The sequence below is a fragment of the Sus scrofa genome, chromosome 7 (assembly GCF_054392235.1).
Source record: "Sus scrofa isolate SSC_HxYL_T2T_F1_AM1 chromosome 7, Sscrofa_HxYL_maternal_Yorkshire_Landrace_v2.0, whole genome shotgun sequence".
NCBI classification, from domain to species: Eukaryota; Metazoa; Chordata; class Mammalia; order Artiodactyla; family Suidae; genus Sus; species Sus scrofa.
Genome location: NC_139389.1, coordinates 33434574 through 33456576, shown reverse-complemented (window position 1 = coordinate 33456576; position 22003 = coordinate 33434574). Strand labels below are relative to the sequence as shown.

Sequence of the window (22003 nt, the reverse complement as noted above, 5' to 3'; positions counted from 1 at the left end):
GAAAAAAAAAAAATGAGAACAACCTGCTAAAATTCATTTTTAGTAGGTACAGGAGAATGTATACATTATGCAACTTTAGTTTAATAAGATAGGGGAGGAGACTAGGAATATATGACTCTTCCCATTAATTTAATCTATGTATCATGTACTTACATTTGTAAATAGAATCAGTGAAGACCTTTTTCATTTTTTTAAATGTTGTGTTTAGGTCAGAAAGAGAATAGTTTGAAGGGGACAGAGATGAAAGATGGACTTTTCCAAATATATTTTACTTAGTAGTTAAACTTGAGGCATATTCATGTACTAAAAAATGTAAATGGAAAATTTCAAAGATGATACACAAAAACTAAAAACAAAGTATAATGACTGAAATCAACCTGACAGAATTATAGGATGGGAATCACGCTAGAAAAGTAAAGGAAACTGTTCTTACCCTTGCATAAAACATTGTGGAGCTAGAATTGTAGATCAGTATTTAGGTCTAAATTCCATAGACCTCAATCATATAAAGGAGCTGGACAGGTTCAAGGAAAAGTAATTAGTCAGTTAAGATGGTGGGTGGTGGGTGCTGCTATAATATTCTCAGTGAAGAGTCAGCTTTAAATGTAAACTGAATCTGAAAGGTAGATCATCGATTCAGTGTATTTCAAAGTAATAGTCATTTGAAGACAATTTCTCCAGAGTCAGAAACAACTATTATTTTCTGTTCAACCCAACTCAAAGCTTATGTCATGCGTATGTTAATGACACTATGTTTCATTTGTGTGAAAGAAGTTGTCATCTTAGAGGGATTTGATAAGCTGATTATCATGTATGTGATGGGCATGCAGTTTGGATAAATTCCCTTTGATGCTAGGGGTGCCACTTTACTCTCACTGTGTCCTCTGAGATGTAGGGTTGTCTCCTTTTATTTGGGACCCATGGTCTGACATTATAATGTAGAATGAAGTGAAGGGCATGAATATTTCAATTCAGGTGCCTCCCGTTCTAGTAGCAAAACTCCACCCTAATTGGCTTATTGTCCTTTAACTTATCATCTCCCATAACGGATCCACCCAAGGTAGAGAACCTCCAGAGTTGGTTAATCGAGGCCGGTGGCATCACCAGTGATCATGAAGGCAGGAAAAGAACTGTTTCTTCCACTATGCTTTCCTAAGAGCAACTCAGCTTTCCCAGAATGTTCCAGGTAGACTCCCTTCCTTCCCTGCAAGTTAGGAGGTCCACGTTGTAGCTCAGACAAACCACGATTCACCCCTGTGAGGTGAACGTGCCTCCTGTGATGCACATGGGAAGAAAAGAAGCAAATAATTTTTTCTTTTTTTTCAAAAAAAAAATGGTGGGTGGGGGAGAGGAGCATGATTTTCAGGTAAGGAAACTATAGTATTTGGTACTGTGAGACTGTTTGCATTTTCATTGCCTCATAAAAGATAATAGATTCTTGATGGGAAGCAACCAATCAAGTTTTTAAAAAAATTGTTTTCAATTTTATTTAACATTGAGGATTCAATGCCAGCCATAACCACCCCCTCCCTAAAAGAAACAAACAAACATCAAAGGCAAACAACACGAGGTTTAGTTTTTTGTTTTTAGAACTTAAATGCTGATTCTTAACATTATAAGGAAGAATATAATTTCCAGGGAAATATTTGAAAAAAGACACATGATGAGGAATGACTAGCTTTATAAGATATAAAACTTGTTATACATCTATTTTAATAAGCAGTTTTTTGGATGTGGATTGATTCCTCATTTGTTTATACACACCAGCAAAACAGAGTCCAGGGTCCTGAAAACTTTTGAGGTTTCGTTACATACAGAGTTTCAAGCTGTTAGTAAGTTCTCTCCCATACTCATTCCTTGTAACAAAATGGATCCCTGATAAATAAAAATGTAGACATTAACGGAGTTCCTGTGGCGGTGAACGCACCAGAGTACTATCCATGAGGATGTGGGTTCGATCCCTGCCCTTGCTCAGTGGGTTAAGGATCTGGCTTTGCTGTGAGCTGCCGATGCAGCTCTGATGCTGCGTTGCTGTGGCTGAGGTACAGGACAGCGGCTGCAGCTCCCATTCGACCCCTAGCCTGGAACTTCCACATGCTGCAGGTGTGGCCCTAAAAAGACCAAAACAATATGAAAAGAATGTAAAAATTAACTATGTTTATTATGATTTCCATTACTATCATCTTCATTGTTATAATTATATTTAAGGAAAAAACCTTTCTAATCCCTGATGTGTTACTAATGGGAGTGTATAATGTTACAAAAATTTTGGAAAACCCTTGAGCAATTTCTTTAAATTAAAAAAAAAATATTTTTAGGGCTGCAGGTGCAGCATATGGAAGTTTCCTGGATAGGGGTTGAATTGGAGCTACAGCTGCTGACATATGCCACAGCCGTAGCAATGCCAGATCCAAGCCACATCTGTGACCTACACCACAGCTCATGGCAACACGGGATCCTTGAGGCCAGGGATCAAACCCACATCGTCACGGATACAAGTCGGGGTCATCTCTGCTGAACTATGATAGAAACACCCTGGCCATTTCTTAAAAAGTTAAAAAACATTCATTTGACAAATGATCCACCAGTTTTTTTTCCCTTGGAATCTACCCTAGAGAAATAACTAAGTCCTCACAAATATATGTGTGCAAATGTTCAGAGCAGTATTAGTCATAAGAGTCAAAAATTGAAAATCCTCTCCAAATACCTCTCCATTAATGAATAAACAAAGTGTACTAATTGTATCTATGCAATGGAATATCATGCACCTAAAAAGCAGAACAACTGAAACACATTTAAAGGAAAGGATGAAACATGCTTAAATGGATGAATTTCACAACTCTAATACTAAGCGAAAGCAGCCAGACAGAAAAGACAACAGGTCCTGTCATGGGCTTCCATCTACATGAACTGTCAAGAAAAGGCAGTTTTGTAGAGAGAAAGCAGATCAGTGTGTCTGGGCCTTGGAGTGGATGTGAGAAGGAATTGTAAACAGGGAGCTTTTTGAAGTGATGTAGACTTCTAAAACTGGGTTGTGGCGATAGTTGCCTACACCTATAGCAAAAATCATTGAATTTTACCTGCATACAGAGAGATTGTATGTAAATTGTATGAACTTCATCAATAAATATGTTCAAAGTAGCCTCAAAAAAAACCTCTCCAAGCAAGACAAAATCCAGAAGATATAAAGGAAAAAAATACAGTTGAATAAAAATTAAATATTTTTTTGCACAGAGAAAATGAGAAAGTTAAAAAAATATATATAAAGCCAAGGGGAAAATTTGCAACACCTGTTAGGTACCCATATATGAACCCAAGGAGACATAAAATTGAACATATATCTATACATACATATATATATATATATGTATGTATATATATATATTTTTGGGGGGGGGCATTTTTGGGCCTCACCTGGAGCATATGGAAGTTTCCAGGCTAGAGGTCAAATCAGAGCTGCAGCTGCTGGCCTATGCCACAGCCACAGTAACATGGCATCTGAATTGCATCTGCCACCTATGCTGCAGCCTGTGGCAAGGCCAGATCCTTAACCTACTGAGCAAGGCCAGGGATTGAACCTATATCCTTGTGGATACTAGTCAGGTTCGTAACCTGCTGAGTCAGAACAGGAACCCCCCCAAGCTGAATATTTGTTCTACCATTGTTTGGAGTACAAAAACCATTTCTAAATTCTGTAAGATAATCCGATAAGTTTGTCTTGATTGTAAAGATTCTACATCCAAAGAGGATAAAATATGTAAAATGGCAGCATGCTGCAAGGTGATGTTTGGGTATTTATGCGTGGTGATGTGAGCATAAACTGGTATACTTCTGGGCAGCTTGTATAATCCAGGGCCTCCATCCCAGGTGTTTACCCTCTAGATAAATAATCTCTTCCATGCCCAAAGTAACAAATAGAGGAGAAAAGCACCCTTTTGACATTTCAGATTGAGAACATATAAATTATGGTACAGCCATACAAGAGGATAATATACAGAGATCTGAATAAACAAGCCATCACTATCCATGTGGCTAGGGAAAAAAAAAAAAAAAAAAAGAAATCATAGTGCCAGTTAGGATGGTGAAAGTTCCAACAACCATCCTTGCCACTATACGGAAAAGAAAAAAAAGTATAAGCTAAACTAATGGATGAACTGGAAAAAAAATCTCATTTTTATAGATTTTGAAGAGCTACAGATGCAAAGCTTTCATACAGTGCCAAATCCTGTAGATAGACACGTGCTGCTTAGGTGAGCACGGCTAAGTGTCCACTCTCCTCCCCGTGTCACCTGCTGAATGTCCACATGTATGGGAGACGGGTTCTGGCACTAAAAGAGGGATTGTGATGGGGTGAAGGGGACCTCTGCCTTCCAAAAACTCTGTGGGCTTGTGTGGTGGATCAAACTCAATATAGATCCAAATACATAGGATATAAGTACTTTGACATGCCACCTGATTCTCCTTCCAGAACTTTGGTTGGGTTCATGGTTCAGTTGTGAGCCCTTGGGGTATAGATAGAAGGCAGAGAAACATGTCTACGGTTTCATGGACACAAAGATCAATCAGGAAATCAAAGTTAGGAATCACACTCTGACCATCATCACCTAACTGACAATTGTAAGTGGCTACAACGGACTATAATTGTGGTGTATAAATCGACTACATCCAATAACTACAGGATCTGTATTTCGTTAAGTTTCACAAAGCATATCCACTAAATGGACCATGTGCTGTGTCCATGAATAGGTCTCAACAAATTTCACAGGATCGAAATCACACTGAATATATTCTCTGGCAACAATCTTATGAAATTACAAACATGTAGGATTGAGAAAATGGTCAAGTTTTCAGACGTGTAGCAATACGATTCCAAACGATCCATGGTTTATTGAATAATAAGTCAGGAGTTCCCACTGTGGTGCAGAAGGTGAAGAACCCGACTGCAGTGGCTCGGGTCTCAGCCTGAAGTGTATTTTGATTTGAATAGCTGGCCTTCCCACATTGTTAAATTCAAGATCCTCCGTGCCACACAAATCGTATCGTCTAAGTCCCTTTCTCTCTTGTGTTTTCTGGAGGTGCTATGAAAGTCAGGGACAGCATCAGGAGACATATCTGAACAATCTTTTCACTCAAGTTAAATTATTGACTGTACATTTTTGTTAGTTTCTCAGAGACATTGCCACCTGTCGGGGGCGGCGGCGGTGCCGGGGCGGGGCGGGGGGGGGGGGTATCGAGTACTATCCAATCAACAGCTACAATTTTGTCACATCATCAGTTACCAGGGGAGGTTGTTCCATGAGGTGTCCACAGAATCACAGTATTTTTCAGTATTGAACTACTTGAAGGATCACTGTGCCTTCATGTCAACTGCACCGGTTGAGTAATTTCCCCAAATCTACCACATTAAGTTATAGTGCAATAAGGACCAGGTTAAAGGTCTCCTAACTTGCAAGCATTTTCTTGCACCATCTCAACTCCTAAACACACTCACACATTTGTCAAAATAGCTCTGTCTTCAAGTGAGAGAAGTGAATGCTCTTTAGGTTCAAACATGTGACTGGTCACTGACCAGCACAGAGCTGGCTCACAGTAGCAACCAGCAGTTTATGCTCACATAGCCATGCTTAAATATCCCAGTATTTCCGATGCAACTGTACCCATTCTTTAAAGTACAAAATTAAAACAATTATTATTATTACTTTTGCTTTTTTAGGGCTGCACCTGTGGCATATGGAGGTTCCCAGGCTAGGGGTCTCATTGGAGCTACAGCTGCCCGCCTACACTACAGCCACAGCAATGCAGGATCTGAGGCACATCTGCGACCTACACCACAGCTTACAGCAACGTCAGACCCTTAAACCCACTGAGCGAGGCCAGAGATGGGACCGGCAACCTCATGGCTCCTAGTCTGATTCATGTCCTCTGCACCACGTCGGGAACTCCAGAACAATTCTTTTAATGGAGGAAAATTTCAGGTTCAGAAGAGAACCTTCTTACTGGACCTCTGAGCAGTAACTGCTGATGTCATTCCTCTCTGATGCTCATTGGTTCTCCCTACTGAGATCACCCAATCCAGGAACAGAGACATGAGCCCTTGGTTGGTGTCACTTGGGATGTGGGTGAAGGAGGGTTCAGCTCTTCGCTGAGTGGGACTTGGCTGCCCCCCTCACACCCTGGCCTGTCCTCTGCTGTTCTCCAGCATGGTGTGTCTGTGTTTCTCTGGAGGCTCCTGGTTGGCAGCTCTGACAGTGATACTGGGGGTGCTGAGCCCTCCCCTAGCTTTGGCCAGGGATATTGCACATAAGTGCCTCTCTTGGGGGTGGGGGAAGCAGGGGAGTTGGCTTTGTCACTGTGTGCAGCCCATGTGGGGCTGAAAAAAAATTGTGCCATTTTCTTCAGTGACCACCTATGTTTATCATTAGGATCCTCAGTTTCTCCACAGTAAAGAAGGCTGGGTGCTTGCCTTCTTTATGAGAGGTGTATGAGTTGCCTCCATGTACATGAACTGTTTCTTCTCAACTCTCCTCCAATGAAATCTTTCCAGCCTTGCATCTCATTCCCTTGGGGTCTTAAGTAGATTTATAAGTAAGGATGTCAAAATAACTTCTCATCTAGCAGTTTCCTTTATTATGTTGAGTTATGCCCAAAAGGGGAAGTTTCAGCCCAAATTTTCTGAGGAATGAAAAGGAAGTAGAAAGTTCTAACCTAGAAGATCCTGTATTATGTCCTTAACAGGATCTATGATGTTGGTGTCTCTCCCTAATATCTAAGAATATATCACTTCTCACTGCCCATAAAATCTTTTGAAACAAACAAAACACACACACACACACACACACACACACACACACACACACACACACACACACACACACACACACAAAACCCCCAGTGAAAATCTAAATAAAAAGAAGGAGCTTCAGTAATAAAAAAAGTCTTAACCTTTCTCCTGAACCCCCGTGTTTACAAGGAATATGTCTCTGTACTGGAAGTTCTGACGGAAGTTGGGGTGAGTTTTCTATTTATTTGTCCTGTGGGAAGCACCCTAAAGCTTAAGCAGAGATCCTTCGTACTTGGCATGACCCTGTAGATAAGGAGCATCCATGGGGTGCTCTTGGGTGCTCTAACGAACTGAAGGCATTTCTGAAACCTGACATAAGTTAGTGTTCATTATGAATCTATTTTAATTCTTTCTGCACAGTTTCTGCCACATCTCCCTATTCTCTGGCTTCAGCCCATGAGAAAGGATTCAACTAGTAGAGGGTAAACTATATAACATTCTGCTTTTATAGGTCAAAATAGTCAAATATTACTAATTTCATATGGTTTCAACCAAAACCCTGAGCAGGGTACAGAGAGAATGAAAGTTGGTTCCATCCCATAGGGTGAAAGTCAATAAGCAAATCAAGGAATCTCATTGGGCTCTTTGAGCCTTGGCCCCAAATTTCATAAGGTCACTCATCATGCCTTCTGGGTTCCTAAATTAGCCATGTTTGGCCACCTCTCTTTCCAGGTGCTCCTTAGTCCTTCTCCTAGTATGTCAGTACTATTGCTGGACATCCCCGAGGTTTACATAGACCTCCAGCACTATAACAATCCATGGGAAGAGATGAAACTTAATGAAAACTTTCGTCTTTCTTAAAATCACCTTTTTTCTTGACTGTGGGTATTGCTTACAACTAGTAGGAGGAGTGAGAGGAAGTTTGTCTGAAGGGTCACAGCAATAGAAGAGATTTAATGCATCACCAGGATCAAAGGAAGTTGGAGCTGGAGCCACTTCTTGCTGTCCAGCATCATCCCCACAGAAATCAATTTCTGGAACCGTGGGTTTATTTGCTTACTACTTTTTTTTTTTTTTTTTTTTTACATATTGGATTCTGTTCTGGGCTCTGAGAATTTTATTTGAATAAAGTAGAAAAGCCTCGTCCTTTCAAGGAACTAACAACAGGAGAGGAAGACAACAACCCAGTAAACACATAACGAATAAAAACATTTTAGAGATCGATAAGTGCCCCGAAAAAGATCAATCAGGGGTATGAAACAGTGAGAATTGTATTCCCCTGCTTCACTTCAGGTGGCTAGTGAAAGCCAAATTTGGTTGAAATACAAATGATGGGAAGCCAGTCATAGGAAGGCTGTAAGGGAACAGGGCAAGCATGAGGTGGGGAAGATACTGATTTTCCTAAGGGACAGAACGGAGGCTAGAGAGTGGCTGAAGCATAGCAGGCAAGTTGGCACATGGAACAAGATGAGGTTGACGATGAAGTCAGGCAACAAGTGATGTCAGGCCCTGAGATCTTGGTAAAAAATGATAGTTTTATTTAACCAGCTATGTGAAGCTACTGAGGGTTTCCAAAAAATAATTTTATAAAAAATAATTCTAGCTACCATGCAGAAACTGGATTGAAGGATTCGCCAGTGGTCAGGGAGATCATTTAGGGTCATGGCAGAATTCTCCATGGAGGACATGCTTGTGGTTTCAGTTGGTGTGGATGTGACAAAGACAGCAGTCGTGATAAAGAGAACAGATTTGGGCAAGATTGTTGAGTAACTTGTTAACGAAGCATAAGGGGAAGAGGGAGAAAAATCAAGCTTATTCCTCACGGCTTCGTCTCGAGTAATGCCTATAAACTTGGTGGTGCTGTTTATTGAGACAGGAAAATCTGTGAAGGAAATAATTTGAAGTGGGCGTTTAGGAGTAATGGTTTTATTCATATTTAGTTTGAAGTCATGTATTTGCATGTATGGGGAGCTGTCAAGCAGTCAGTTGAATATGTGAAACTGGAATTCAGGGAGAGGCCAGGGCTGGAGGTATATATGGTGGGGTGATTGGCACATGTCCTGTGTTAACATCCAGGAAAGTAGAGGAGGTTGCACAGGGAGAGAGAGTGTGTGTAGACAACAAAAATGGGGCCAGGGCCAAGCCCAGAGGACCAAGGGCCAATGAGCCAGCAAAGGGGACTGGGAAAGGGTACCAGTGAGAGGAGGAAAATCAAGAGCATGTGATGCATGGACGTGAAGGAAAGCAGGTTTGTCAAGGAGGGAGGCGGTGACCAGTTGTGTGCATCCCTAAGAGGCTCGCAAGGTGAGAAGATGAGGGAGAAGAGAGCACTGGGGTTGGTGGACTTGACACGTACAGTAAGTGAAGTTTCCAAGACAGGGACTGGATTGGCTTGTTTGAAGAGAGAAAGGGAGCTGAGGAAGTGGAGCACAGATGCCACATATGGGTAGCTGAAATCAGGGGAAGCCTGTGCCCTGGAATCAGAGAGTCAGCTGGACCCGGAGTGTAAGAATCCAAGAGAGAGAAGACAGGCTGGGAGATCTTGATACCCGGAGACGTTCATTCATCAGCAAGGAAGCACTAGGGTGCCCTTGTGTGGGGTGGTGATGGGCTGTGCAAAAGCCATTCATTCATATGGTCAATATTTACTCGAGACCTAGTTGATGAAGATGGAGTGGGGAACAATTTGGTTTCCATGAGCATGGCGCATCCAGACATTTTGCAGTTCCCCTCTACCAGGCCTATACATTTTAGCCTGTAAACCTCAAAACCATCCTCTCATGTCTACAACAATTAAAAACATATATATCCATGGAGTCAAAATTCAAAAGATTTCAGTGACTTTGTGTCACACAGTTGGTGCTAGAACCCAGATGATGTCACATAAATGAGTTGACAGAAGTTCCCTTTCTCCTATGTCAGCACACCCCTGTTGTACTGGATTCAAATATGCTGCCTTATTACATAGTAAGCAGTGGTTCTACTCTTATGTGTTCAAAAGGGTAACTGGTGATAAAAGTCGTTGATGACTCTTGCCAAATGATGATGAAGTTATCATGTGCTTTAGAAAGTTAAGGAATAGAAAGATTCTGTGATCTTGCATTCCTAGGGGTTATGAAAATTAAAATAAAAATATGCTTATTGAGTATTTATTATGTGATCTGCAGTAGGAAGAGTGCTGGAGTCAACAGCTAAGAGAAAGTTTCATCATTTTGCACTTATCTGTCAGGTTCCGTATGGGTTCACGCTGTGCCCAGGCTGTCATGGGCATGTGAGGAAGAACAAACAGAAGTATGAAATGCATTCCTTCTTCTCAAAGTGTATCAGCAAGCTGGGCTAGAGTTGCCGAATAAAACATAGGATCCAGTTAAATTTGAATTTCAGCTGAACAACAATAACTTACCTGAAATCTAAATTTAGCTGGGAAGGCTATCTTTTCACTTACTAAATTGGCAACCTTAAATTGTGTGTATGAGCCAGAGGAACAGTGTTGACCATACAAGGCAGGGAGTTCCCTTTGTGGCTCAGTGGAAACAAATCTGACTAGGAACCATGAGGTTTCGGGTTCTATCCCTGGGCTCACTCAGTGGGTTGAGGATCTGTAAGGATCTGGCATTGCCATGAGCTGTGGTGTAGGTCGAAGATGCAGTCTGGATCCTGTGTTGCTGTGGCTGTGGTGCAGGCCTGCAGCTATAGCTCTGACGTGACCCCTAGCCTGGGAACCTCCATATGCCGCAAATGCGGTCCTAATAAGAAACAAAACAAAACAAAACAATACCATACACACTACGGTGAAAAATAACTTCACATATTTTAAATTTTTTAACTTTACACCAGAGGAGCTCCCCCAGTGAATGATCACCATCGTTCTTTACCCAATCTTTGATGTCTTCATATTTGGAAATATCTCGAGCCATTTAGTTGTCACATGGAAGGTTTTCCTCTGACATCTAGGGGTAGAGGCCAGGGATGCTGGCGGACAGCCTGTGATGTGCAGAACAGACGCCCTCACCCTGAGAGCCATAATGACCTCTGACCTCATGAGGTCTGATATGCCAAGAGAGTTTTGGCACCCACGTCTTAAAAAAATCAGGATTTCTGGGGTTCCTGTTGTGGCTCAGTGGGTTAAGGACCTGACATTGTCTCTGTGGGGATATGGGTTTGATCCCTGGCCTCACTCAGTGGGTTAAGGATCTGGTGTTGCCATGGCTGTGGTGTAGGCTGGCAGCTTGGATTCAACTCCTAGGTTGGTAACTTCCATGTGCTTTAAGTGTGGCTGTAAAAAGAAAATAGTTTTTCTTTTCTTCTTTTTTTTTTTTTTTTTTGGTTTTCTGAGCTTTCTTGATTTGGAAGTACAGAAAAGGAATTGTGTCCCTGTATTGAGATTACGGTTTTCATCTCCTTAAAACTCTGTAATAGTTCTCTTTAAGCTAAGTATAAAGTCAAAATCCTAACATCATCTGTCAGGCTTCTCAGGACCTGGCTTCACTTGATTTCCCTAGTCTGGGCTTTCCCCCTCCTCCCTCTCACTCTCTGCGCTTGAGTGCACTCTTTTCTCTGGTTTCTTGAAGAAGCTCATCAGCTCTTTTCAGGCTTTGTCCAAGGCAGTCCCTTTACCTGAAATGTGCCTCTTTCCCCTCAAACATATACACACACATGCCCTCTTTTCCCCTCAGTTCCGGTCACTTTCCGTAAAGTTCAAGCTTCAAGAGTGAAGGGAAATCTGTTTTCTCCTTTTATTTATTTATGCATTTATGTATTTATTTATGTATGTACTTATTTATTTATGCCATTTCTTGGGCCGCTCCCGCGGCTCATGGAGGTTCCCAGGCTAGGGGTCGAATTGGAACCGGAGTCACCGGCCCACTCCAGAGCCACAGCAACGCGGGATCCGTGCCGCGTCTGCAATCTACACCACAGCTCAGGGCAACGCAGGATCGTTACCCCACTGAGCAAGGGCAGGGACCGACCCCGCAACCTCATGGTTCCTAGTCGGATTCGTTAACCACTGCGCCACGACAGGAACTCCTGTTTTCTCCTTTTTAGATTCGAAGGGGACCAGGTGTTCAGGGACTGAAGTGAACACGGTTAAGGAAGAGTTAAGAGCTGTGGGAGAGGAGAGCCTGCCTTTCTGGTGGAGGCTTCTAGAAGGAGGTGGTGATGGGGCGAATCCTTGGGGAGCCTTAGCTTGGAGGTTTCCGGCCACGCATGGCAGCAGTGGGTCCCCAAAGGCTCTGGACCAGCGGAGTGTCCTCTGTCCTCCATCCTGCCCTCCCCTCCGCAGCCTCCCTCTGCAGCAGGCAGATGAAGGAGAGCCCGTGGGTGCCGGGGGTGGGGAGGTGCCCGTGGAGCCTCTGAGGGGGTCCTGGGGCCTCCCCCGGGGCCAGGTGCTCCTCTGCTGGGGGGCGGTGCCTTCAGCCTTTTCAGGAGCCCGCCTGGTGACTGGATCATTGCTGTCCACGCAGCGCATTTCTTGCTTCTGGTGAAACACGAGTGTCATTTCTTCACTGGAACGGAGCGGGTGAGGTTTCTGGACAGATACTTCTATAATGGAGAGGAGTACGTGCGCTTCGACAGCGACGTGGGCGAGTTCCGGGTGGTGACCTAGCTGGGCGGCCTTCAGCCAAGTACTGGAACAGCCAGAAGGACATCCTGGAGCACTTTCGGACCGCAGTGGACTGGTTCTGCAGATGCAGCTACAAGGTCTATGCGACCTTCCTTGTGCTGCGGCGAGGTGAGCGCGGGGAGTGGGAGGTCGTGGGTGGGGGCAGAGCGTGTGTGAGACAGAGAAACAGACATACTGGACTCAGTCTTGAGTTGGTGTGTGTGCAGACTAGGAGTGAGGACTAGTTAGGAGGGTTCCTGTGAGAGGGTGTTGTCTGGGAGACCCTGTGTGTTTTTGTCAGTGTGTGCCTGAGAGGGGAGTGTGTGTGTGTGTGTGTGTGTGTGTGTGTGTGTGTGTGTGTGTATGTGTGGTTGTGGTGGGCGCCCTGGGGTCTGAGAGGACCAGGAGGGAGGGGACGGGGTGGGGGCAGCTGCAGGCATCCTTGGTGTCCCTGTGGGAGGCGAGGTGGGGGGGGGAGGGAAGACCGCTGAGGGGGGAGGGAGGGCAGAGATGAGGGAAGGGGCTTCCAGCCTCTGTGGTTGGGGGCGGGTCTAGGGGAGGAGAGGGGAGGAATGTGAGAGGCTTGGGAGCCTGGGAGGACAAGAGCCACCACCTGCTCTTGGCCACGCCCTCTTCTCCTGAACCCCCTGAAATTTGGGTGCAGGAGTTTCTAGTGGAGAAAAGGTGTCAGGCTGATTTTTGAGAGGTGGGGGAGGGGACCCCCTGAGGCTCCTGTGACCTCTCAGAAGCTCCTTTAAGGTCTAAATTGCTTGGTTTTCTGTTTATTGAGTGTATATATTTTTACAGATTTGAAATGATTGTGAGACCAGCTTTTTGAATTATAATTTTGTCCTTGAAAATGCTGATGGTGCTATTTTTATAATGCTAATCATATTAGAGGAGTGACATATTGTTTCTTTCCATAGTGTAACCATTTACTTCAGTTTCCCTGTGGTTAGACCTTTTTAGTGTAACAAATATGGTCTAATACTACCTGGTAAATTTACAGTTTTTTAATTTTTAATTTACATTTCTTTGATGTCTATGATTCTTGAACATTGTTCACATATGTATTGGCTAACTGTTGTCAATACATATTCATCCATTGTCCTGACTGTGTTTATATTTGATTCAGGTCATTCTTTTTCAGTTTGTAAATTTAAACTTCATATTTTACTGCTTGTAACTCCAAAATATTATTTTTACTTGAATACTTATATAGAACTTAACATGTGGCAGGGACTCTTCAGTGGGTTGTACAAGACTTAACTCAGTTAATCCTCATAACCACTCTGGGAAGAAACACAGAAGTGTCAACATTTTTATTTAACGAAATACACTGCAACATTGTTAGGAATATTTGCATTAATCTCAATTCTGTCATTTGGTGATAGGGTAAAACTGTTCTTTTCCTAGTTTCTCTCTTCAAAAATGTGTATTTTTTGAGGCTGCCAGTGGCAAGAACTATCTCAGGCACTCAGCACATGTCAGTGAGTCCTAAGTTTCACCTTGAACTCAAGGTAGGCTTAAAAGCAGACAAATAGAAAATGATGCGAATTCCAGTGGTAGATACACTTGTTTTACAACAGAGACAAGTTGATCAACAGAGCATAAGAATTTATTAACAATCACTTTCCTTCCTCATTTCCCTGTCCTTCAGGGCAGGGCTCATTCTTTTCTTGGGATTCAACTCAGGGAGTATCAGAAGCACCAGTGTCTCCTTTCCTTTCCAGGGTAGGACCATTTCTCAGGTGTTCTGAGTGTGTGGAGACAGCATTCCCAGGACTTCATCCTCTGTCCCCACTGCCCTTCCCCCATCTGCACACACAGCTTTGAGTCCTATTTCCTCTCCAGTCAAATGAGGATAATATAGCCGACATATGTTGAAGGCTAATTGCCTCTTATTATTTATAAACTTTCTGTCCTTCATTCCTCACATAAGACTAGGAGATAAATCACATTTTATCCCCTCTTATGGGTGAGAAAACCGAGGCACAGAGGAATGTGAGTATCTTCATAGGATCAATCAGTAAGAGGCAGTAGTTAGATTTGACCCCAGGCAGCCTGGCTTTACAAATGATGCTTGTAATGAATACCTTATGTGTCTTGCAAAGATCTGTAAACACTTCAACAATAAGTAACTGTTTTACACTATGAAGATTTACACATGCACATTTCCCCAAGAGCTCTGAAATCTAGGAGGTGAATTGTGTAAGGAGGACATGCAAGGCTCATGGCACTAACTCCTCTGGGGCCACATGGCCCGCTGTGAGGGAGGCCTGCCTGGGACCTCAGGCTGGCCCAGGAGACTGGATTCAGAGAGGCAGCCAACCAAGGAGACGTGCTCTGTCCTCCTCACTACTCCTGTCTGTTGTTTGTCTCCTAGCTGAGCCCAGAGTGACGGTGTACTCTGCAAAGACCCAGCCCCTGCAGCACCACAACCTCCTGGTCTGCTCTGTGACCGGTTCTACCCAGGCCACGTGGAGGTCAGGTGGTTCCGGAATGGCCAGGAAGAGGCGGCCGGGGTGGTCTCCACAGGCCTGATCCCTAATGGAGACTGGACCTTCCAGACCATGGTGATGCTTGAAACGGATCCTCAGAGTGGAGAGGTCTACAGCTGCCGAGTGGAGCACCCCAGCCTGACGAGCCCCGTCACAGTGGAATGGAGTGAGAGGCTTTCTGACTCTCTAGTCCCTCAGGCACCAAGGAGGGGACGTGCTTGCCCCTGAGTGTCAGGTGTCTCCTCTCCTCTCAGCTTGTGTCCACTTGCTGCCTGTTCTCCTGTCCTTCAGCTGAGGTGACGGGGGAGCCCTGCGACGCCCTGTGCTAGAAATGCTCTGATGGGTTACAGACACCCTGTGATAGTTTCTCCAAACACTGATGCCCCCCGGGGAGGTAATTCTACCTGACAGGCAGCATGGAGGATGTCCCTGTTTTCAGCCGTGTCTCAAGTCATGGTCGCCCTGTGGCCCCTGGCAGCGGTCCCCTGTGTCTGACTGGGCTCGTGCTTCTGACACTGCTGCTCTGGGTTGGTCCCTGTGATCTGAGAAGAGGCACATCCTCTACCATGTGGGGACCTGTCTGACATGAGGAGAATCCAACCCAGCTCTGCGTCTGATGAGCTCTGTCACCCTAGACCAGCTACTTAACGCCACTGAGGTCCTGGCCTCTCATCCCTCGGATGTTGAAGTCATGTGGCTTTATGTCAGGGCTGTGGTGTTCAATTGAGTTGAATGCCTTAGCCTTGTAGCTACTGAGTGTGCATGTAATTGAAAAATCAATTAATTTATTTTGTCATTTTAGAGTCCCACTGGTGGCATATGGGAGGTCCCAGACTAGGGGTGGAATCAGGGCTGTAGCTTCTGCCCTACACCACAGACACAGCGACACGGGTTCAGAGCCATGTCTGCTACCTATACCACAGGTCGTGGCACTGCTGGATGCTTAACCCACTGAGCGAGGGCAGGGATTGAACCCACATCCTCATGGATGCTAGTCGGGTCAGGTAACCACTGAGCTAGGACAGGAACCCCCTGAGTTTGCATGTCAATCCATTTTGCACAAATGGACAATTATGCTACTTTTTTCAGGGCAGCTTTCTTCCCCATGTCACAAAGCTGTCAGTCTCAAATCGTGTATTTGGCTTTGGGGTAAAAATGATTAAAACTGGTTTCTTTTGTCAGGGGCACGGTCTGAATCTGCTCAGGGCAAGATGATGAGTGGGATCGGGGGCTTCGTCCTGGGTCTGCTCTTTGTTGCTGTGGGGCTGTTCATCTACTTCAAGAATCAGAAAGGTGAGGAGCCTGTTGTCAGCCGAGATGCCCCACGGCCTTTTTGGAGGAAGAAATACGGCTTTGCTCGATTCGTTCTCTCTCTGTCACTCTTCTGGCGTAAGGCCTTTATTTCCCCAGTTTACTTCGGTTTCTTGGAAATCCAGAAATCGATGGTCATGGTGACTTGTGGGTGAAGCACAGAGGGGATGCCGGCCTGTAGAGATAAGACACGTGTTAACCTGAGTGGCGATTTTGGGCGGAGATTCTGGGGAAATGCAGGAAGAGGGAGTTCGGCTGATGAAATTACCCTGGATTTGTGTGAGAAAACCTTCATAGGTCCCATGCTCTTAGTGTCTGCTGTCCCGTCTATCCTGACATCAGGTGCTGTGGGTTGTGGTTTAGAGAAATCTCAGTGGTGTGTCAGGGGCTGGGGACATTGTGTTTTGGGGACAGATTTACCTCCTTAGCTTCTAAGTGTATGTCTTCTCTGTTCTTTCCCAGGACGCCCTGCCCTTCAGCCAACAGGTAATGCTCTTTACCTCTCTTTTGGGGTTATTTTGTTTCCCTGGAACAGCTGGTAGAGGTGATGAGACAGAGACAGAAATAAGGAAAGACTTGGACCAGCCTTCTGACCAGGCATTTACACTACAGTTCTTCTCACCACTAAGCAAAAGGCCTTAGGAATTTTTCCCCTTCTTGCCTCAGTGCTTTCGCATGAGGTCCTGAGAGAGGGTGAAAAGGAGCCACTTTTAGGGTTACCTCTGGAAACAGTCCCCTCCTTTGTGCCCTGCAGGCCTCCTGAGCTGAAGTGCAGATGGTGACACTCCAAGCAAGCATCCTCTGTGCCAGTGTCTTCACAGCATGAGAAGGCTCCTGCTATGCTCTGCGTCCTCCCCCAGGAGAGCTCTTCCTCAGACTCTCCTTTGCTTCTGGTTCAGGGACCCTGCAGAAAAGGTCTTTTGATGGCTTTCTCAGCCTCCCCCCTTTGACCTGGAAGTTCCTTGTGTTGAGGGCTGTACCTGGTTGGTTCCTGTTGTTTTTTTCCTGGTTGGTCCCTGTTGTTTTCGATGTTACTGCCTCCTGTGCATCTGAACTCATCCACTGCCTGTATTACCTTATTATGTTTTTCTCCAATAAATATGGAGTGACAATGGTCTGCTTCATACACCTTCAATGAAAGAGGTCAAAAGAAAAGAGAAAGGGAGGATTGTATCAGAAAACAATGATGATTTTATTTATCTTCCTGAATTTTGGTCACATGAGGATCTAGAAAGTTTCCTTTCTTCCTTTCCAGTTTTTGTCTCGGGTTTTCTGCGTTGTGTCCTTAGGCATGTTTTCCTGAGGTAGGAGAGAGCCCTCAGTGAATCCATTTCCTGATGGTTCCTACATCTTTGCATTTTCAAAGACAATCCTTTCCCCCATGGGACAGAGAATTGGGGCAACAGATATAAGAAACGCAGGTAACTTGAAAGGATGCGATGCCCTTGAAATTTTTGTAACCATTGTCTTTGGTATCTCTTTTTTTTTGTTAGACTGATAGTGGGCCCTAACACTTCAATCTTTTTCTGTTCCTTAGATAAACATAACAGACATGCTGACTGTTTGGCTTGAGATGAATTTTTTTCTCATAAATACATCGCAGAAGGCCATCAAGACAAAACCATAACTCAGGCTGATAAAATGTATTTCTGAGGCCTTCTATTTTGCCACAATCTTACTGTCTCAGGAATAGCCTGTGTGGATTTAGCAGAAATCAGCAGCAATGCTTGGAAACAAAAGAGATTATATGAATCCAGTGATATACAACCAAACAATGAGATACTCTACACTGCAAAAAAAATGAGAATATCTAGTTATGAAAAAAAATCTCTAAAATTCACTTTTAGTAGGTACAGGAGAGTGTATTTGGTACACAACATTTAGTTTAATAAGGCAGAGGAGGAGAATAGGAACATATAACTATCCTTACTAATTTATTATTTTATTATTTTTTTTGCTATTAAATGCCTCATTTATTTATTTTTTATGATTATTATTTTTTTAATAGTTATTTCCCTAATACAATTTGTTTTCTACTGTACATACATGTACACATTCTATTTTCTCACATTATCGTGCTCCATCAAAAGTGACCAGACATAGTTCCCAGTGCTGCACAGCAGGATCTCATTGCTAATCCATTCCAAAGGCAATAGTTTGTATCTATTAACCCCAAGTTCCCCAACCACCCCCTCCCTCCCTCTCCCCCTTGGCAACCACAAGTCTCTTCTCCAAGTCCATGATTTTCTTTTCTGTGGAAAGGTTCATTTGTGCCTTGTATTAGATTCCAGATATAAATGATATCATATGGTATTTGTCTTTCTCTTTCTGACTTCACTCAGTATGAGAGTCTCTAGTCCCTCCATGTTGCTGCAAATGGCATTTTTCCTTACTAATTTAATCTATTTATGTATCATTTCCTTGCATTTGTAAATAGAAACAATGAAGGATTTTTTTTTATAAATAGGTTATAGAGGACAGAAATAAAAGCAGGACTTTTCCAAATATATCTTATTTAATAATTTTAGCTAGAGGCATATTCACGTACCAAAACATGTAACTCAATTAAACATGTAAAGTTTCAAAGGTGAGACACAAAAACGAAAAACCAACTCTAATTATTGAAACAAACTTGACAGAATTATAGGATGGGAAACAAGCTAGAAAAGTAAATGGAACTTTTCTTAGCCTTGCATTAAACTTTGTGGAACATTGTAAATCAGTGTTTAGTTCTAAATTCCATAGACTTCAGTAAGGTAAAGGAGTTGGGTAAGTTCAAAGAAAGGTCACTAAATTAGTTAAGGAGGTGGTGGGTCCTGCTACTGGATTCCATCTGAAGAGTCAGCTTTAAATGCAAATTAAATCTAAAAAGTTTATTTCAAAGTAATAGTAATTTGAACATAATTTCCCCAGAATCTGAAACAACTGTTATTTTCTTTTCAACCAAATTCAAAGCTAATGCCATGCATATGTTAATTACAATATGCATTGTTTATGTGAAACAAGTTATCTTCTTATAGCAATTTGATAAGCTGATTGCCATATCTCTAATGGGCATACAGTTTGGATAAACCCTGTTTGATGCCAGTTTGTAACTTTACTCTCACTTTGTTCTCTGAGATGAAGAAAAGAGCTGTCTCCTTTTATTTGCGACCTGTGGTCTGACATTATAAAGTAGAATGAAATGAAGGGCATGCATATTTCAATTTAGGTGCTTCCTGTTATAGCAGCAGAAAAATCCAACCTAATTTGCTTTACTTTTTTTTTTAACTTATTATCTCACATAACAGATCCACCCAAGGTAGCGAACCTCCAGAGTTGGTTAGTTGATCAGGCCAGCGGCATCACCAGTGATCATAAAGGCAGGGAGAGAGAACTCTCTCTTTTCTTGTGCTGTCAGAAGAGCAACTCGACTTTCCCAGAAAGTTCCTGTTGGACTCATTTCCTTCCCAAGTTAGGAGGACCCTGTTACTACATCGGTAGCTCAGACAGACCATGATTTCACTCTTTGTGAGGTGAACCTGCCTCCTCTGATGTATATGGGAAGAAAAGGAGCAAAATCATTTTTTTTGCTTTAGAAAGAATTGTTAGTATGGGAGAGAACAATTTCAAGATAAGGAAATTATAGTATCTGGTACTATTAGATTGTTTGCATTTTGAATAATTGCCTCATAAATTATGATAGATTCTTGATGAGAAGCATCCATTCAATGTTTAGTTTTTTTTTTAACACTGAGTATTCAGTGCCAGCCATCACCACCCCCTCCCTAAAACAGACAAACATGCAAAGAAGCAGGAGGTTTAGTTTTTTGTTTTTAGAACTTAAAATATTGATTCATAATTTTATGAGGAAAAATGTAATTTTCAGGGAAATATTTGAAAAGAAAGATATATAATGAGGAATGACTAGCCTTATACCATGTAAAAACTCTTATACATCTATTTTAATAAGTACTTTTTTGGGTGTTCATTGATTCATCGTAGTTCATAAACACCAGTAAAACAGAGTCCAGATTTCTGAAAAATTGAGGATTAGTTTAATGTAGAGTTTCAAGTTGTTAGTTTTTGCCCAAACTCATTCCTTTTAACAAAATGAATCACTGGTAAATAAACATTTAAACATTAAAAGAATGTGCAAATTAATTAATCAGGTTTATTATGATTTTCATTACTGTCATCATCACTGTTATAATTATGTTTGAGAATAAAAAGTCTTTCTAATCCCTGATGGATTAGTGATGGGAATGTACAATAGTAAAACTATTTTGGGGAGTTCCCGTCATGGCTCAGCAGTAAAGGCGTAGGTCACAGGTGGGGCTCAGGTCTCACATTGCTGTGGCTGTGCTGTAGGCTGGCTGCTGCAGCTCTGATTCAACCTCGAGCCTGGGAACTTCTGTATGCTGCAGGTGTGGCCCTAAAAAGAAAGAAAAATAATGTAGCCATGGTTTAGATAACTTCTTATTGAGTGGCCTCTTCATTCTTATTTTAGCGACTGACTAGATTCCTCTGAAAGGTTTTTTCTTTAAGATCAGTTTCCAAATTCTGAACTCTAGAGTCTGACGGGTGTATTTTTCACACAGGTGATCTTTAGCGTCTCTAGATGGATGTTTAAAACATTTTGGTTTCACACATTTATATCGCTTGTGCAACCTATGGAATAAACATGTGACCAAATTATGGATGCTAGCAATGAGTAGTGAGGGCTGTATGCTCCAACATTCTCAGAACGGCACTACAACATTGAAAGACGATTTGTTTGACAGGCACATCATGTAGGAAGCGATGTCATGACAAAGGGAGGAGCTCCTTCTCCCACCTGGGGAAAATGATTACTAGTAAGTTTATTTTCTGAAGGTAGAAACTTGTGTATATGTGTATATATTAGTGTATATATATATGAGTGTGTGTGTGTGTGTGTGTGTATATATATATATACATATATATACTTCCTTATTTATATACATTTATAGCAAAGGTAATAAAAGATATTATTATTTTGCTTTTTAGGGCTGCTCCCGCGGCATATGGAGGTTCCCAGGCTAGGGGTTTAATTGGAGCTACAGCTGCTGGCCTACACCACAGCCACAGCAACGCCAGATCCGAGCTGTGTCTGCGACCTATACCACAGCTCATGGCAACTCCAGGTCCTTAACCCACTGAGCGAGGCCAGGGATCGAACCTGCGTCCTCATGGGTGCTAGTCAGATTTGTTAACTGCTGAGCCATGACAGGAACTCCTGATAAAAAATATTATTCCTAAAAGACATTATTCTTTATTTTGAATGAAATAGACAACATTCCAGACACATGCCTGGAATCACTAGTAGTGGCTAGTGGAAAATCTAAGAATTTTGAAGAAGAATCTGGGAATTCCCTCTGTTGGGCAAGGGGATCGGCAGTGTCTCTGTAGCACCAGGATGAAGGTTTGGCTTCCCGCCTGGCACAGTGGGTTAAAGGATCCAGAGCTGTGGTGTAGGTTGCGACTGCAGCTTGGATCAGATCCTCAACCCAGGAACTCCATACGACACTGGATGGCTATAAAAGAAAAAAAGAAAAATAATCTGGCTAGTATCTGTGCTGTGTAAAGTGGTAGACACCTTGCCATGGCACTATTAACACAGGATTCGAAGCAAAGGGAAAGAAAATGAATACTCTTCCTACAACATATTAGTGGTCAGGCCTATGTGTAGGTGTCTTTCCATGACTACTCAATGGCAAACATTCTAGTTCTAAAAAAAGGTAGTGTGTTCAGCATTATAAAACCCAGGTAACTGGAATCAAAGAATGGCATTTGGAAGCTGAAGAA

The 22003-nt window shown here is 42.9% G+C and overlaps 1 pseudogene across 1 annotated transcript; it reads left to right on the top strand.

Annotated features, from left to right (window-relative positions):
• Positions 1 to 9009: 9009 nt before the first annotated feature.
• LOC100153139 (H-2 class II histocompatibility antigen, E-S beta chain-like) lies at positions 9010 to 17310 on the top strand (annotated as a pseudogene). The gene is made up of 6 exons (XR_014811514.1): positions 9010 to 9085; positions 12169 to 12515; positions 14773 to 15053; positions 16070 to 16180; positions 16661 to 16684; positions 16953 to 17310. The product of XR_014811514.1 is annotated as an H-2 class II histocompatibility antigen, E-S beta chain-like (transcript).
• The last annotated feature ends 4693 nt before the right edge of the window (positions 17311 to 22003 follow it).